A 19,334-nucleotide genomic window follows, 5' to 3' on the forward strand; every position below is an offset into this window, starting at 1 on the left:
AACAAAATAGGTTGGGAATTTTGGGAGACAAATTTAACCTTTAGGGAAAAAGCGTGTGAATTAATTGCTGGTTGGAAGTAAAAGGAATCTGTGATTGTAATGCTTATTTCCTGACTGTAATGCTTATTTCCTGACTGTAATCTGCATGTAAGAGGTAAAGCTCTCAAATTTTGTTCCTGTCATGATTTCGAATAAAGGGTCCAAATGTGGAAAAACTACTAACATATATAACTAGGAAACTCACAGGATGGATTGAATCCTTCTAAAAGAGAAACTTTACACTGACATGTTCATTTGTTGAATTAATGTGAAATAGAAAAGGTTACAATTCCAAAGATGTTAAGATATGCATTTAGTAAACTAAAAGACATTAACAAGACATCACCCAAGTGCAGGCGTTATTAGATTACAATGCTGTACTGCAACTGAAATTAGGTAATTGTATCATTGCAGTGACATCTTGCTTTTTGATGTAATCTTATGATGTGCTACCAGAACACATCATACTCTATTTGAATAGCTCACTGTCTTGAGCCCAGAACATACCGGAGTTTGAAACAGAACTTGTGTAATTCCTTCTGTATAATATGAAAACAATCTCCTTCCAGTAGTGAGGACCCATTAGATACATGCAATGCAAATGTCCCCTTAATGCATGCCTCAGCCTGAGGACAATGAAAATAGAAAAAAGCCCTAAAAAATAGAAGAATCTAGAAGTCTGGACATCTAGTTAGCATAAAGTTTTGAACAGCAAATACCACACAACTCTTCTTGCTTCTTTTTAATTTCTCCAAGTCTTTTGGGCTTGTATTATCATGATGGGAATGGACCCCGATTCTAAGTTAAAGTACGATTAAAATTCATGAAATTAGTATTGTATCAATGTTTGATGTCAGCCAGAAGTGCTTTTCACAGCACCCGTAATGTGCCCAGTAATGAGTCCTTATGCAAAATATGCAAAAGGATTAGAAGAGTGTTACATTGTGCATTCCTTAGGAATCTGCCAAGTTTTCTTTTGAATGACTTAAAAACATAAGCATTTAGAACTATCTGCAGCCTCCATAGTTTAGCCGCAATAGTCAGTGATAGTCCAAGTTAATGGTACTAACTTGAATCACGGCGCATCTGAACATTTTTTTCTGTGAATCAGGTGAGCATATCATTACGGACTTTCTGTAAGGAAGTTTGACTAAAATGTGACAGGAAAACAGGGAAGTTGGTCGAGAGAGAGAAGGTCAGAGTATACAAAGAAAATATTTTAATCAAAAGTTTAGGAAATTCCACATTTCCACAGTGGACCTTGGCAGGAGCAGAGAGAGAATTCAAGTCTTAGTATCACACTTTTCAATGAGGAAAGCATCCAAATGCAAAAAAGCTATAATAACAAGGAAAGTGGCATTTACCCTATCAACAAATGATAAAAAGCACAGGGATTAGTGGTATAAACTATTAATGATCTGCTTCATATAGTCCAGGATATCATTCCCTCAGCCTCCATAAACCTATTTCATGACTCCAAGCAAGACTCTTAACCAGTCCATATTCAGAGAAAACTGAGCCAGGCTCCTCAATGATCTTCCGGACAACATGCTAGTAAAAACCTATAAGAAAGTATTTATTTCAATGTATTAAAACTAATGTATTTTGTTTTTTCCCGGTTAGGGGTCACCACAGCAGAACTCTGGTCCACTAATGATTAGCAGTGGATTTTTACTGTCCCGAGTTGCCCGCCCGACACCCAACCTTACTATGCCAAATTCCTTAAATCAGACCCGTGAATAAATAACCGCGTTAAGGTCTTAACTGCTGCAGTTAAAGAGTCATATTGTAAAATCAGTGATGTCTGGGAAAGGCTTTATATCAAACATTTATTCTACTCCAGAGTCTGAAAAACTGTGGTGGTCTCCATATTTATCAACGTCAAGGAAAATATTAACTCCAGGAATATCCCGAGGGTCTCACAAAGTAACTCAATGAACTACAGATCACTCTAGGCAGGAATAATTATTAACTAATAGCTTGTTACAGAACAACTTCTTTGTCCAGTGGTGACCATGGGCTTAAGAATCTCCCTACTAGGAGAAACTGTTTTATTTTGGGGAACTTTTACAAATGAAGAACCCGAGAGACCTATACCTCCAATACAAGATACGTATCAAAAATCACAGATTTAATAAATAAATAAAGTTTTGCCTCTAATAGCTGGATTTCAAAACCCACTTACAACTGAAACTCTTACGTTTAAGTTGTAGAGAGTGCTTGGATTTCAACACCCACTTATAACTAAAACTCGTACATATAATTTGTATAGGCACTTGCATAATCATAAAAACAGTGTTTTTTGCAATAATATCAGAGAACTAGAAAAAAATCTAAACCTATACCAAAAAAACACTAACTCCCTACTGCAAATTCTTACTTTAAAAAAAATAAAAAGATTTTTCAAAAAGAAAGATCTTCTAGACAAATAACAAAAGATCTGAAATTCTATGAATTGGTTTCAAAGCAAAACTTAGTTATACATGCCATTTCTGTTTAATACCAAGGAGACCTGTAGCAAATCTACACCTTTAGAGAAAATAATGATATCGTATGAGTGCTGATATTGTTGGTACTCAAAGTTGAAAATAGTTGTGTGTTCAACAGTCTGCATATTTTGAAAATAATAACTCCCAGAATGCTAAGTCGTTATGCAAATATCTGTGCAAGCATGTGTGAGCAGGCGTGAGAGAGAACCAATAGAAATAACATATATGTTCCGTGCCAAGACAGTGGATCAAAAGGTGTGGGAATAATTTTTCAATAATTTCCAGAAAAGGGAAACTCGATAGTAGAACTACTCCTGCGTTTTGGACTGTCTCAGTGCCAGATCTCAGAGGTCTTAATCGTTTACTACAAAAATTAGGGAAAAGGAAGAACAAAATAGGTTGGGAATTTTGGGAGACAAATTTAACCTTTAGGGAAAAAGCGTGTGAATTAATTGCTGGTTGGAAGTAAAAGGAATCTGTGATTGTAATGCTTATTTCCTGACTGTAATGCTTATTTCCTGACTGTAATCTGCATGTAAGAGGTAAAGCTCTCAAATTTTGTTCCTGTCATGATTTCGAATAAAGGGTCCAAATGTGGAAAAACTACTAACATATATAACTAGGAAACTCACAGGACGGATTGAATCCTTCTAAAAGAGAAACTTTACACTGACATGTTCATTTGTTGAATTAATGTGAAATAGAAAAGGTTACAATTCCAAAGATGTTAAGATATGCATTTAGTAAACTAAAAGACATTAACAAGACATCACCCAAGTGCAGGCGTTATTAGATTACAATGCTGTACTGCAACTGAAATTAGGTAATTGTATCATTGCAGTGACATCTTGCTTTTGATGTAATCTTATGATGTGCTACCAGAACACATCATACTCTATTTGAATAGCTCACTGTCTTGAGCCCAGAACATACCGGAGTTTGAAACAGAACTTGTGTAATTCCTTCTGTATAATATGAAAACAATCTCTCTCCAGTAGTGAGGACCCATTAGATACATGCAATGCAAATGTCCCCTTAATGCATGCCTCAGCCTGAGGACAATGAAAATAGGAAAAAAGCCCTAAAAATAGAAGAATCTAGAAGTCTGGACATCTAGTTAGCATAAAGTTTTGAACAGCAAATACCACACAACTCTTCTTGCTTCTTTTAATTTCTCCAAGTCTTTTGGGCTTGTATTATCATGATGGGAATGGACCCGATTCTAAGTTAAAGTACGATTAAAATTCATGAAATTAGTATTGTATCAATGTTTGATGTCAGCCAGAAGTGCTTTTCACAGCACCCGTAATGTGCCCAGTAATGAGTCCTTATGCAAATGGTATTGTATGCAAAAGGATTAGAAGAGTGTTACATTGTGCATTCCTTAGGAATCTGCCAAGTTTTCTTTTGAATGACTTAAAAACATAAGCATTTAGAACTATCTGCAGCCTCCATAGTTTAGCCGCAATAGTCAGTGATAGTCCAAGTTAATGGTACTAACTTGAATCACGGTGCATCTGAACATTTTTTTCTGTGAATCAGGTGAGCATATCATTACGGACTTTCTGTAAGGAAGTTTGACTAAAATGTGACAGGAAAACAGGGAAGTTGGTCGAGAGAGAGAAGGTCAGAGTATACAAAGAAAATATTTTAATCAAAAGTTTAGGAAATTCCACATTTCCACAGTGGACCTTGGCAGGAGCAGAGAGAGAATTCAAGTCTTAGTATCACACTTTTCAATGAGGAAAGCATCCAAATGCAAAAAAGCTATAATAACAAGGAAAGTGGCATTTACCCAATCAACAAATGATAAAAAGCACAGGGGATTAGTGGTATAAACTATTAATGATCTGCTTCATATAGTCCAGGATATCATTCCCTCAGCCTCCATAAACCTATTTCATGACTCCAAGCAAGACTCTTAACCAGTCCATATTCAGAGAAAACTGAGCCAGGCTCCTCAATGATCTTCCGGACAACATGCTAGTAAAAACCTATAAGAAAGTATTTATTTCAATGTATTAAAACTAATGTATTTCATTTTTTCCCGGTTAGGGGTCACCACAGCAGAACTCTGGTCCACTAATGATTAGCAGTGGATTTTTACTGTCCCGAGTTGCCCGCCCGACACCCAACCTTACTATGCCAAATTCCTTAAATCAGACCTGTGAATAAATAACCGCGTTAAGGTCTTAACTGCTGCAGTTAAAGAGTCATATTGTAAAATCAGTGATGTCTGGGAAAGGCTTTATATCAAACATTTATTCTACTCCAGAGTCTGTAAAAACTGTGGTGGTCTCCATATTTATCAACGTCAAGGAAAATATTAACTCCAGGAATATCCCGAGGGTCTCACAAAGTAACTCAATGAACTACAGATCACTCTAGGCAGGAATAATTATTAACTAATAGCTTGTTACAGAACAACTTCTTTGTCCAGTGGTGACCATGGGCTTAAGAATCTCCCTACTAGGAGAAACTGTTTTATTTTGGGGAACTTTTACAAATGAAGAACCCGAGAGACCTATACCTCCAATACAAGATACGTATCAAAAATCACAGATTTAATAAATAAATAAAGTTTTGCCTCTAATAGCTGGATTTCAAAACCCACTTACAACTGAAACTCTTACGTTTAAGTTGTAGAGAGTGCTTGGATTTCAACACCCACTTATAACTAAAACTCGTACATATAATTTGTATAGGCACTTGCATAATCATAAAAACAGTGTTTTTTTGCAATAATATCAGAGAACTAGAAAAAATCTAAACCTATACCAAAAAACACTAACTCCCTACTGCAAATTCTCACTTTAACAAAAAATAAAAAGATCTTTCAAAAGAAAGATCTTCTAGACAAATAACAAAAGATCTGAAATTCTATGAATTGGTTTCAAAGCAAAACTTAGTTATACATGCCATTTCTGTTTAATACCAAGGAGACCTGTAGCAAATCTACACCTTTAGAGAAAATAATGATATCGTATGAGTGCTGATATTGTTGGTACTCAAAGTTGAAAATAGTTGTGTGTTCAACAGTCTGCATATTTTGAAAATAATAACTCCCAGAATGCTAAGTCGTTATGCAAATATCTGTGCAAGCATGTGTGAGCAGGCGTGAGAGAGAACCAATAGAAATAACATATATGTTCCGTGCCAAGACAGTGGATCAAAAGGTGTGGGAATAATTTTTCAATAATTTCCAGAAAAGGGAAACTCGATAGTAGAACTACTCCTGCGTTTTGGACTGTCTCAGTGCCAGATCTCAGAGGTCTTAATCGTTTACTACAAAAATTAGGGAAAAGGAAGAACAAAATAGGTTGGGAATTTTGGGAGACAAATTTAACCTTTAGGGGAAAAGCGTGTGAATTAATTGCTGGTTGGAAGTAAAAGGAATCTGTGATTGTAATGCTTATTTCCTGACTGTAATGCTTATTTCCTGACTGTAATCTGCATGTAAGAGGTAAAGCTCTCAAATTTTGTTCCTGTCATGATTTCGAATAAAGGGTCCAAATGTGGAAAAACTACTAACATATATAACTAGGAAACTCACAGGATGGATTGAATCCTTCTAAAAGAGAAACTTTACACTGACATGTTCATTTGTTGAATTAATGTGAAATAGAAAAGGTTACAATTCCAAAGATGTTAAGATATGCATTTAGTAAACTAAAAGACATTAACAAGACATCACCCAAGTGCAGGCGTTATTAGATTACAATGCTGTACTGCAACTGAAATTAGGTAATTGTATCATTGCAGTGACATCTTGCTTTTGATGTAATCTTATGATGTGCTACCAGAACACATCATACTCTATTTGAATAGCTCACTGTCTTGAGCCCAGAACATACCGGAGTTTGAAACAGAACTTGTGTAATTCCTTCTGTATAATATGAAAACAATCTCTCTCCAGTAGTGAGGACCCATTAGATACATGCAATGCAAATGTCCCCTTAATGCATGCCTCAGCCTGAGGACAATGAAAATAGGAAAAAAGCCCTAAAAAATAGAAGAATCTAGAAGTCTGGACATCTAGTTAGCATAAAGTTTTGAACAGCAAATACCACACAACTCTTCTTGCTTCTTTTTAATTTCTCCAAGTCTTTTGGGCTTGTATTATCATGATGGGAATGGACCCCGATTCTAAGTTAAAGTACGATTAAAATTCATGAAATTAGTATTGTATCAATGTTTGATGTCAGCCAGAAGTGCTTTTCACAGCACCCGTAATGTGCCCAGTAATGAGTCCTTATGCAAAAGGATTAGAAGAGTTTTACATTGTGCATTCCTTAGGAATCTGCCAAGTTTTCTTTTGAATGACTTAAAAACATAAGCATTTAGAACTATCTGCAGCCTCCATAGTTTAGCCGCAATAGTCAGTGATAGTCCAAGTTAATGGTACTAACTTGAATCACGGCGCATCTGAACATTTTTTTCTGTGAATCAGGTGAGCATATCATTACGGACTTTCTGTAAGGAAGTTTGACTAAAATGTGACAGGAAAACAGGGAAGTTGGTCGAGAGAGAGAAGGTCAGAGTATACAAAGAAAATATTTTAATCAAAAGTTTAGGAAATTCCACATTTCCACAGTGGACCTTGGCAGGAGCAGAGAGAGAATTCAAGTCTTAGTATCACACTTTTCAATGAGGAAAGCATCCAAATGCAAAAAAGCTATAATAACAAGGAAAGTGGCATTTACCCAATCAACAAATGATAAAAAGCACAGGGGATTAGTGGTATAAACTATTAATGATCTGCTTCATATAGTCCAGGATATCATTCCCTCAGCCTCCATAAACCTATTTCATGACTCCAAGCAAGACTCTTAACCAGTCCATATTCAGAGAAAACTGAGCCAGGCTCCTCAATGATCTTCCGGACAACATGCTAGTAAAAACCTATAAGAAAGTATTTATTTCAATGTATTAAAACTAATGTATTTCATTTTTTCCCGGTTAGGGGTCACCACAGCAGAACTCTGGTCCACTAATGATTAGCAGTGGATTTTTACTGTCCCGAGTTGCCCGCCCGACACCCAACCTTACTATGCCAAATTCCTTAAATCAGACCCGTGAATAAATAACTGCGTTAAGGTCTTAACTGCTGCAGTTAAAGAGTCATATTGTAAAATCAGTGATGTCTGGGAAAGGCTTTATATCAAACATTTATTCTACTCCAGAGTCTGTAAAAACTGTGGTGGTCTCCATATTTATCAACGTCAAGGAAAATATTAACTCCAGGAATATCCCGAGGGTCTCACAAAGTAACTCAATGAACTACAGATCACTCTAGGCAGGAATAATTATTAACTAATAGCTTGTTACAGAACAACTTCTTTGTCCAGTGGTGACCATGGGCTTAAGAATCTCCCTACTAGGAGAAACTGTTTTATTTTGGGGAACTTTTACAAATGAAGAACCCGAGAGACCTATACCTCCAATACAAGATACGTATCAAAAATCACAGATTTAATAAATAAATAAAGTTTTGCCTCTAATAGCTGGATTTCAAAACCCACTTACAACTGAAACTCTTACGTTTAAGTTGTAGAGAGTGCTTGGATTTCAACACCCACTTATAACTAAAACTCATACATATAATTTGTATAGGCACTTGCATAATCATAAAAACAGTGTTTTTGCAATAATATCAGAGAACTAGAAAAAATCTAAACCTATACCAAAAAAACACTAACTCCCTACTGCAAATTCTCACTTTTAAAAAAATAAAAGATCTTTCAAAAAGAAGGATCTTCTAGACAAATAACAAAAGATCTGAAATTCTATGAATTGGTTTCAAAGCAAAACTTAGTTATACATGCCATTTCTGTTTAATACCAAGGAGACCTGTAGCAAATCTACACCTTTAGAGAAAATAATGATATCGTATGAGTGCTGATATTGTTGGTACTCAAAGTTGAAAATAGTTGTGTGTTCAACAGTCTGCATATTTTGAAAATAATAACTCCCAGAATGCTAAGTCGTTATGCAAATATCTGTGCAAGCATGTGTGAGCAGGCGTGAGAGAGAACCAATAGAAATAACATATATGTTCCGTGCCAAGACAGTGGATCAAAAGGTGTGGGAATAATTTTTCAATAATTTCCAGAAAAGGGAAACTCGATAGTAGAACTACTCCTGCGTTTTGGACTGTCTCAGTGCCAGATCTCAGAGGTCTTAATCGTTTACTACAAAAATTAGGGAAAAGGAAGAACAAAATAGGTTGGGAATTTTGGGAGACAAATTTAACCTTTAGGGGAAAAAGCGTGTGAATTAATTGCTGGTTGGAAGTAAAAGGAATCTGTGATTGTAATGCTTATTTCCTGACTGTAATGCTTATTTCCTGACTGTAATCTGCATGTAAGAGGTAAAGCTCTCAAATTTTGTTCCTGTCATGATTTCGAATAAAGGGTCCAAATGTGGAAAAACTACTAACATATATAACTAGGAAACTCACAGGACGGATTGAATCCTTCTAAAAGAGAAACTTTACACTGACATGTTCATTTGTTGAATTAATGTGAAATAGAAAAGGTTACAATTCCAAAGATGTTAAGATATGCATTTAGTAAACTAAAAGACATTAACAAGACATCACCCAAGTGCAGGCGTTATTAGATTACAATGCTGTACTGCAACTGAAATTAGGTAATTGTATCATTGCAGTGACATCTTGCTTTTTGATGTAATCTTATGATGTGCTACCAGAACACATCATACTCTATTTGAATAGCTCACTGTCTTGAGCCCAGAACATACCGGAGTTTGAAACAGAACTTGTGTAATTCCTTCTGTATAATATGAAAACAATCTCTCTCCAGTAGTGAGGACCCATTAGATACATGCAATGCAAATGTCCCCTTAATGCATGCCTCAGCCTGAGGACAATGAAAATAGAAAAAAAGCCCTAAAAATAGAAGAATCTATAAGTCTGGACATCTAGTTAGCATAAAGTGTTGAACAGCAAATACCACACAACTCTTCTTGCTTCTTTTTAATTTCTCCAAGTCTTTTGGGCTTGTATTATCATGATGGGAATGGACCCCGATTCTAAGTTAAAGTACGATTAAAATTCATGAAATTAGTATTGTATCAATGTTTGATGTCAGCCAGAAGTGCTTTTCACAGCACCCGTAATGTGCCCAGTAATGAGTCCTTATGCAAATGGTATTGTATGCAAAAGGATTAGAAGAGTGTTACATTGTGCATTCCTTAGGAATCTGCCAAGTTTTCTTTTGAATGACTTAAAAACATAAGCATTTAGAACTATCTGCAGCCTCCATAGTTTAGCCGCAATAGTCAGTGATAGTCCAAGTTAATGGTACTAACTTGAATCACGGCGCATCTGAACATTTTTTTCTGTGAATCAGGTGAGCATATCATTACGGACTTTCTGTAAGGAAGTTTGACTAAAATGTGACAGGAAAACAGGGAAGTTGGTCGAGAGAGAGAAGGTCAGAGTATACAAAGAAAATATTTTAATCAAAAGTTTAGGAAATTCCACATTTCCACAGTGGACCTTGGCAGGAGCAGAGAGAGAATTCAAGTCTTAGTATCACACTTTTCAATGAGGAAAGCATCCAAATGCAAAAAAGCTATAATAACAAGGAAAGTGGCATTTACCCAATCAACAAATGATAAAAGCACAGGGGATTAGTGGTATAAACTATTAATGATCTGCTTCATATAGTCCAGGATATCATTCCCTCAGCCTCCATAAACCTATTTCATGACTCCAAGCAAGACTCTTAACCAGTCCATATTCAGAGAAAACTGAGCCAGGCTCCTCAATGATCTTCCGGACAACATGCTAGTAAAAACCTATAAGAAAGTATTTATTTCAATGTATTAAAACTAATGTATTTCATTTTTTCCCGGTTAGGGGTCACCACAGCAGAACTCTGGTCCACTAATGATTAGCAGTGGATTTTTACTGTCCCGAGTTGCCCGCCCGACACCCAACCTTACTATGCCAAATTCCTTAAATCAGACCTGTGAATAAATAACCGCGTTAAGGTCTTAACTGCTGCAGTTAAAGAGTCATATTGTAAAATCAGTGATGTCTGGGAAAGGCTTTATATCAAACATTTATTCTACTCCAGAGTCTGTAAAAACTGCAGTGGTCTCCATATTTATCAACGTCAAGGAAAATATTAACTCCAGGAATATCCCGAGGGTCTCACAAAGTAACTCAATGAACTACAGATCACTCTAGGCAGGAATAATTATTAACTAATAGCTTGTTACAGAACAACTTCTTTGTCCAGTGGTGACCATGGGCTTAAGAATCTCCCTACTAGGAGAAACTGTTTTATTTTGGGGAACTTTTACAAATGAAGAACCCGAGAGACCTATACCTCCAATACAAGATACGTATCAAAAATCACAGATTTAATAAATAAATAAAGTTTTGCCTCTAATAGCTGGATTTCAAAACCCACTTACAACTGAAACTCTTACGTTTAAGTTGTAGAGAGTGCTTGGATTTCAACACCCACTTATAACTAAAACTCGTACATATAATTTGTATAGGCACTTGCATAATCATAAAAACAGTGTTTTTTTGCAATAATATCAGAGAACTAGAAAAAATCTAAACCTATACCAAAAAACACTAACTCCCTACTGCAAATTCTCACTTTAACAAAAATTAAAAAGATCTTTCAAAAAGAAAGATCTTCTAGACAAATAACAAAAGATCTGAAATTCTATGAATTGGTTTCAAAGCAAAACTTAGTTATACATGCCATTTCTGTTTAATACCAAGGAGACCTGTAGCAAATCTACACCTTTAGAGAAAATAATGATATCGTATGAGTGCTGATATTGTTGGTACTCAAAGTTGAAAATAGTTGTGTGTTCAACAGTCTGCATATTTTGAAAATAATAACTCCCAGAATGCTAAGTCGTTATGCAAATATCTGTGCAAGCATGTGTGAGCAGGCGTGAGAGAGAACCAATAGAAATAACATATATGTTCCGTGCCAAGACAGTGGATCAAAAGGTGTGGGAATAATTTTTCAATAATTTCCAGAAAAGGGAAACTCGATAGTAGAACTACTCCTGCGTTTTGGACTGTCTCAGTGCCAGATCTCAGAGGTCTTAATCGTTTACTACAAAAATTAGGGAAAAGGAAGAACAAAATAGGTTGGGAATTTTGGGAGACAAATTTAACCTTTAGGGGAAAAAGCGTGTGAATTAATTGCTGGTTGGAAGTAAAAGGAATCTGTGATTGTAATGCTTATTTCCTGACTGTAATGCTTATTTCCTGACTGTAATCTGCATGTAAGAGGTAAAGCTCTCAAATTTTGTTCCTGTCATGATTTCGAATAAAGGGTCCAAATGTGGAAAAACTACTAACATATATAACTAGGAAACTCACAGGATGGATTGAATCCTTCTAAAAGAGAAACTTTACACTGACATGTTCATTTGTTGAATTAATGTGAAATAGAAAAGGTTACAATTCCAAAGATGTTAAGATATGCATTTAGTAAACTAAAAGACATTAACAAGACATCACCCAAGTGCAGGCGTTATTAGATTACAATGCTGTACTGCAACTGAAATTAGGTAATTGTATCATTGCAGTGACATCTTGCTTTTTGATGTAATCTTATGATGTGCTACCAGAACACATCATACTCTATTTGAATAGCTCACTGTCTTGAGCCCAGAACATACCGGAGTTTGAAACAGAACTTGTGTAATTCCTTCTGTATAATATGAAAACAATCTCTCTCCAGTAGTGAGGACCCATTAGATACATGCAATGCAAATGTCCCCTTAATGCATGCCTCAGCCTGAGGACAATGAAAATAGAAAAAAGCCCTAAAAATAGAAGAATCTAGAAGTCTGGACATCTAGTTAGCATAAAGTTTTGAACAGCAAATACCACACAACTCTTCTTGCTTCTTTTTAATTTCTCCAAGTCTTTTGGGCTTGTATTATCATGATGGGAATGGACCCCGATTCTAAGTTAAAGTACGATTAAAATTCATGAAATTAGTATTGTATCAATGTTTGATGTCAGCCAGAAGTGCTTTTCACAGCACCCGTAATGTGCCCAGTAATGAGTCCTTATGCAAATGGTATTGTATGCAAAAGGATTAGAAGAGTGTTACATTGTGCATTCCTTAGGAATCTGCCAAGTTTTCTTTTGAATGACTTAAAAACATAAGCATTTAGAACTATCTGCAGCCTCCATAGTTTAGCCGCAATAGTCAGTGATAGTCCAAGTTAATGGTACTAACTTGAATCACGGCGCATCTGAACATTTTTTTCTGTGAATCAGGTGAGCATATCATTACGGACTTTCTGTAAGGAAGTTTGACTAAAATGTGACAGGAAAACAGGGAAGTTGGTCGAGAGAGAGAAGGTCAGAGTATACAAAGAAAATATTTTAATCAAAAGTTTAGGAAATTCCACATTTCCACAGTGGACCTTGGCAGGAGCAGAGAGAGAATTCAAGTCTTAGTATCACACTTTTCAATGAGGAAAGCATCCAAATGCAAAAAAGCTATAATAACAAGGAAAGTGGCATTTACCCAATCAACAAATGATAAAAAGCACAGGGGATTAGTGGTATAAACTATTAATGATCTGCTTCATATAGTCCAGGATATCATTCCCTCAGCCTCCATAAACCTATTTCATGACTCCAAGCAAGACTCTTAACCAGTCCATATTCAGAGAAAACTGAGCCAGGCTCCTCAATGATCTTCCGGACAACATGCTAGTAAAAACCTATAAGAAAGTATTTATTTCAATGTATTAAAACTAATGTATTTCGTTTTTTCCCGGTTAGGGGTCACCACAGCAGAACTCTGGTCCACTAATGATTAGCAGTGGATTTTTACTGTCCCGAGTTGCCCGCCCGACACCCAACCTTACTATGCCAAATTCCTTAAATCAGACCTGTGAATAAATAACCGCGTTAAGGTCTTAACTGCTGCAGTTAAAGAGTCATATTGTAAAATCAGTGATGTCTGGGAAAGGCTTTATATCAAACATTTATTCTACTCCAGAGTCTGTAAAAACTGTGGTGGTCTCCATATTTATCAACGTCAAGGAAAATATTAACTCCAGGAATATCCCTAGGGTCTCACAAAGTAACTAAAGTTTTGAACAGCAAATACCACACAACTCTTCTTGCTTCTTTTTAATTTCTCCAAGTCTTTTGGGCTTGTATTATCATGATGGGAATGGACCCCGAATCTAAGTTAAAGTACGATTAAAATTCATGAAATTAGTATTGTATCAATGTTTGATGTCAGCCAGAAGGGCTTTTCACAGCACCCATAATGTGCCCAGTAATGAGTCCTTAAGCAAAAGGATTAGAAGAGTTTTACATTGTGCATTCCTTAGGAATCTGCCAAGTTTTCTTTTGAATGACTTAAAAACATAAGCATTTAGAACTATATGCAGCCTCCATAGTTTAGCCGCAATAGTCAGTGATAGTCCAAGTTAAGGGTACTAACTTGAATCACGGCGCATCTGAAAATTTTTTTTCTGTGAATCAGGTGAGCATATCATTACGAACTTTCTATAAGGAAGTTTGACTAAAATGTGACAGGAAAACAGGGAAGTTGGTCGAGAGAGAGAAGGTCAGAGTATACAAAGAAAATATTTTAATCAAAAGTCCCAACCTATTTTGTTCTTCCTTTTCCCTATTTTTTGTAGTAAACGATTAAGACCTCTGAAATCTGGCACTGAGACAGTCCAAAACGCAGGAGTAGTTCTACTATCGAGTTTTGCAGATCATTAATAGTTTATACCACTAATCCTCTGTGCTTTTTATCATTTGTTGATTGGGTAAATGCCACTTTCCTTGTTATTATAGCTTTTTTGCATTTGGATGCTTTCCTCATTGAAAAGTGTGATACTAAGACTTGAATTCTCTCTCTGCTCCTGCCAAGGTCCACTGTGGAAATGTGGAATTTCCTAAACTTTTGATTAAAATATTTTCTTTGTATACTCTGACCTTCTCTCTCTCGACCAACTTCCCTGTTTTCCTGTCACATTTTAGTCAAACTTCCTTACAGAAAGTCCGTAATGATATGCTCACCTGATTCACAGAAAAAAATGTTCAGATGTGCCGTGATTCAAGTTAGTACCATTAACTTGGACTATCACTGACTATTGCGGCTTAACTATGGAGGCTGCAGATAGTTCTAAATGCTTATGTTTTTAAGTCATTCAAAAGAAAACTTGGCAGATTCCTAAGGAATGCACAACGTAACACTCTTCTAATCCTTTTGCATACAATACCATTTGCATAAGGACTCAGTACTGGGCACATTACGGGTGCTGTGAAAAGCACTTCTGGCTGACATCAAACATTGATACAATACTAATTGCATGAATTTTAATTGTACTTTAACTTAGAATCGGGGTCCATTCCCATCATGATAATACAAGCCCAAAAGACTTGGAGAAATAAAAAAGAAGCAAGAAGAGTTGTGTGGCATTTGCTGTTCAAAACTTTATGCTAACTAGATGTCCAGACTTCTAGATTCTTCTATTTTTTAGGGTTTTTTTCCTATTTTCATTGTCCTCAGGCTGAGGCATGCATTAAGGGGACATTTGCATTGCATGTATCTAATGGGTCCTCACTACTGGAGAGAGATTGTTTTCATATTATACAGAAGGAATTATACAAGCTCTGTTTCAAACTCCGGTATGTTCTGGGCTCAAGACAGTGAGCTATTCAAATAGAGTATGATGTGTTCTGGTAGCACATCATAAGATTACATTAAAAAGCAAGATGTCACTGCAATGATACAATTACCTAATTTCAGTTGCAGTACAGCATTGTAATCTAATAACGCCTGCACTTGGGTGATGTTTTGTTAATGTCTTTTAGTTTACTAAATGCATATCTTAACATCTTTGGAATTGTAACCTTTTCTATTTCACATTAATTCAACAAATGAACATGTCAGTGTAAAGTTTCTCTTTTAGAAGGATTCAATCCGTCCTGTGAGTTTCCTAGTTATATATGTTAGTAGTTTTTCCACATTTGGACCCATTATTCGAAATCATGACAGGAACAAAATTTGAGAGCTTTACCTCTTACATGCAGATTACAGTCAGGAAATAAGCATTACAGTCAGGAAATAAGCATTACAATCACAGATTCCTTTTACTTCCAACCAGCAATTAATTCACACGCTTTTTCCCCTAAAGGTTAAATTTATCTCCCAAAATTCCCAACCTATTTTGTTCTTCCATTTCCCTAATTTTTGTATTAAACGATTAAGACCTCTGAGATCTGGCAATGAGACAATCCAAAACGCAGGAGTAGTTCTACTATCGAGTTTCCCTTTTCTGGAAATTATTGAAAAATTATTCCCACACCTTTTGATCCACTGTCTTGGCACGGAACATATATGTTATTTCTATTGGTTCTCTCTCACGCCTGCTCACACATGCTTGCACAGATATTTGCATAACGACTTAGCATTCTGGGAGTTATTATTTTCAAAATAGGCAGACTGTTGAACACACAACTATTTTCAACTTTGAGTACCAACAATATCAGCACTCATACGATATCATTATTTTCTCTAAAGGTGTAGATTTGCTACAGGTCTCCTTGGTATTAAACAGAAATGGCATGTATAACTAAGTTTTGCTTTGAAACCAATTCATAGAATTTCAGTTCTTTTGTTATTTGTCTAGAAGATTTTTGTTTTTGAAAGATCTTTTTATTTTTTGTTAAAGTGAGAATTTGCAGTAGGGAGTTAGTGTTTTTTGGTATAGGTTTAGATTTTTTCTAGTTCTCTGATATTATTGCAAAAAAACACTGTTTTTATGATTATGCAATTGCCTATACAAATTATATATACGAGTTTCATTTATAAGTGGGTGTTGAAAAACAAGCACTCTCTACAACTTAAACATAAGAGTTTCAGTTGTAAGTGGGTTTTGAAATCCAGCTATTAGAGGCAAAACTTTATTTATTTATTAAATCTGTGATTTTTGATACGTATCTCGTATTGGAGGAATAGGTCTCTCGGGTTCTTCATTTGTAAAAGTTCCCCAAAATAAAACAGTTTCTCCTAGTAGGGAGATTCTTATGCCCATGGTCACCACTGGACAAAGAAGTTGTTCTGTAACAAGCTATTAGTTAATAATTATTCCTGCCTAGAGTGATCTGTAGTTCATTGAGTTACTTTCTGAGACCCTCGGGATATTCCTGGAGTTAATATTTTCCTTGACGTTGATAAATATGGAGACCACCGCAGTTTTTACAGACTCTGGAGTAGAATAAATGTTTGATATAAAGCCTTTCCCAGACATCACTGATTTTACAATATGACTCTTTAACTACAGCAGTTAAGACCTTAACGCGGTTATTTATTCACAGGTCTGATTTAAGGAATTTGGCATAGTAAGGTTGGGTGTCGGGCAACTCGGGACAGTAAAAATCCACTGCTAATCATTAGTGGACCAGAGTTCTGCTGTGGTGACCCCTAACCGGGAAAAAACAAAATACATTAGTTTTAATACATTGAAATAAATACTTTCTTATAGGTTTTTACTAGCATGTTGTCCGGAAGATCATTAAGGAGCCTGGCTCAGTTTTCTCTAAATATGGACTGGTTAAGAGTCTTGCTTGGAGTCATGAAATAGGTTTACGGAGACTGAGGGAATGATATCCTGGACTATATGAAGCAGATCATTAATAGTTTATACCACTAATCCCCTGTGCTTTTTATCATTTGTTGATTGGGTAAATGCCACTTTCCTTGTTATTATAGCTTTTTTGCATTTGGATGCTTTCCTCATTGAAAAGTGTGATACTAAGACTTGAATTCTCTCTCTGCTCCTGCCAAGGTCCACTGTGGAAATGTGGAATTTCCTAAACTTTTGATTAAAATATTTTCTTTGTATACTCTGACCTTCTCTCTCGACCAACTTCCCTGTTTTCCTGTCACATTTTAGTCAAACTTCCTTACAGAAAGTCCGTAATGATATGCTCACCTGATTCACAGAAAAAAATGTTCAGATGCACCGTGATTCAAGTTAGTACCATTAACTTGGACTATCACTGACTATTGCGGCTAAACTATGGAGGCTGCAGATAGTTCTAAATGCTTATGTTTTTAAGTCATTCAAAAGAAAACTTGGCAGATTCCTAAGGAATGCACAATGTAACACTCTTCTAATCCTTTTGCATACAATACCATTTGCATAAGGACTCATTCCTGGGCACATTACGGGTGCTGTGAAAAGTACTTCTGGCTGACATCAAACATTGATGCAATACTAATTGCATGAATTTTAATCGTACTTTATCCCAGAATCGGGGTCCATTCCCATCATGATAATACAAGCCCAAAAGACTTGTAGAAATTAAAAAGAAGCAAGAAGAGTTGTGTGGTATTTGCTGTTCAAAACTTTATGCTAACTAGATGTCCAGACTTCTAGATTCTTCTATTTTTTAGGGTTTTTTTCCTATTTTCATTGTCCTCAGGCTGAGGCATGCATTAAGGGGACATTTGCATTGCATGTATCTAATGGGTCCTCACTACTGGAGAGAGATTGTTTTCATATTATACAGAAGGAATTATACAAGCTCTGTTTCAAACTCCGGTATGTTCTGGGCTCAAGACAGTGAGCTATTCAAATAGAGTATGATGTGTTCTGGTAGCACATCATAAGATTACATCAAAAAGCAAGATGTCACTGCAATGATACAATTACCTAATTTCAGTTGCAGTACAGCATTGTAATCTAATAACGCCTGCACTTGGGTGATGTTTTGTTAATGTCTTTTAGTTTACTAAATGCATATCTTAACATCTTTGGAATTGTAACCTTTTCTATTTCACATTAATTCAACAAATGAACATGTCAGTGTAAAGTTTCTCTTTTAGAAGGATTCAATCCATCCTGTGAGTTTCCTAGTTATATATGTTAGTAGTTTTTCCACATTTGGACCCATTATTCGAAATCATGACAGGATCAAAATTTGAGAGCTTTACCTCTTACATGAGGATTACAGTCAGGAAATAAGCATTACAGTCAGGAAATAAGCATTACAATCACAGATTCATTTTACTTCCAACCAGCAATTAATTCACACGCTTTTTCCCCTAAAGGTTAAATTTGTCTCCCAAAATTCCCAACCTATTTTGTTCTTTCTTTCCCCTAATTTTTGTAGTAAACGATTAAGACCTCTGAGATCTGGCACTGAGACAGTCCAAAACGCAGGAGTAGTTCTACTATCGAGTTTCCCTTTTCTGGAAATTATTGAAAAATTATTCCCACACCTTTTGATCCACTGTCTTGGCACGGAACATATATGTTATTTCTATTGGTTCTCTCTCACGCCTGCTCACACATGCTTGCACAGATATTTGCATAACGACTTAGCATTCTGGGAGTTATTATTTTCAAAATATGCAGACTGTTGAACACACAACTATTTTCAACTTTGAGTACCAACAATATCAGCACTCATACGATATCATTATTTTCTCTAAAGGTGTAGATTTGCTACAGGTCTCCTTGGTATTAAACAGAAATGGCATGTATAACTAAGTTTTGCTTTGAAACCAATTTATAGAATTTCAGATCTTTTGTTATTTGTCTAGAAGATCTTTCTTTTTGAAAGATCTTTTTAATTTTTGTTAAAGTGAGAATTTGCAGTAGGGAGTTAGTGTATTTTGGTATAGGTTTAGATGTTTTCTAGTTCTCTGATATTATTGCAAAAAAACACTGTTTTTATGATTATGTAAGTGCCTATACAAATTATATGCGAACCCCAACGTAGAGTTTCAGTAGTGGGTTTTA

The 19,334-nt window shown here is 35.8% G+C and overlaps 5 non-coding genes across 5 annotated transcripts; 1 reads left to right on the forward strand and 4 right to left on the reverse strand.

Annotated features, from left to right (window-relative positions):
- Positions 1-2,433: 2,433 nt before the first annotated feature.
- Positions 2,434-2,490, reverse strand: LOC122809899. The gene has a single exon (XR_006366009.1). It is a non-coding gene; the product is annotated as a U7 small nuclear RNA (small nuclear RNA).
- Positions 2,491-5,355: 2,865 nt separating this feature from the next.
- On the reverse strand, positions 5,356-5,411 carry LOC122809890. Its single transcript, XR_006366001.1, has one exon. It is a non-coding gene; the product is annotated as a U7 small nuclear RNA (small nuclear RNA).
- Positions 5,412-8,260: 2,849 nt separating this feature from the next.
- LOC122809900 lies at positions 8,261-8,317 on the reverse strand. Its single transcript, XR_006366010.1, has one exon. It is a non-coding gene; the product is annotated as a U7 small nuclear RNA (small nuclear RNA).
- A 2,868-nt stretch (positions 8,318-11,185) lies between these two features.
- LOC122809877 lies at positions 11,186-11,242 on the reverse strand. Its single transcript, XR_006365990.1, has one exon. It is a non-coding gene; the product is annotated as a U7 small nuclear RNA (small nuclear RNA).
- Positions 11,243-19,104: 7,862 nt separating this feature from the next.
- Positions 19,105-19,161, forward strand: LOC122809878. Its single transcript, XR_006365991.1, has one exon. It is a non-coding gene; the product is annotated as a U7 small nuclear RNA (small nuclear RNA).
- Positions 19,162-19,334: the final 173 nt, after the last annotated feature.

The sequence above is a fragment of the Protopterus annectens genome, chromosome 8.part0, assembly GCF_019279795.1.
Source record: "Protopterus annectens isolate FY-2018-M chromosome 8.part0, PAN1.0, whole genome shotgun sequence".
Classification (NCBI taxonomy): Eukaryota; Metazoa; Chordata; order Ceratodontiformes; family Protopteridae; genus Protopterus; species Protopterus annectens.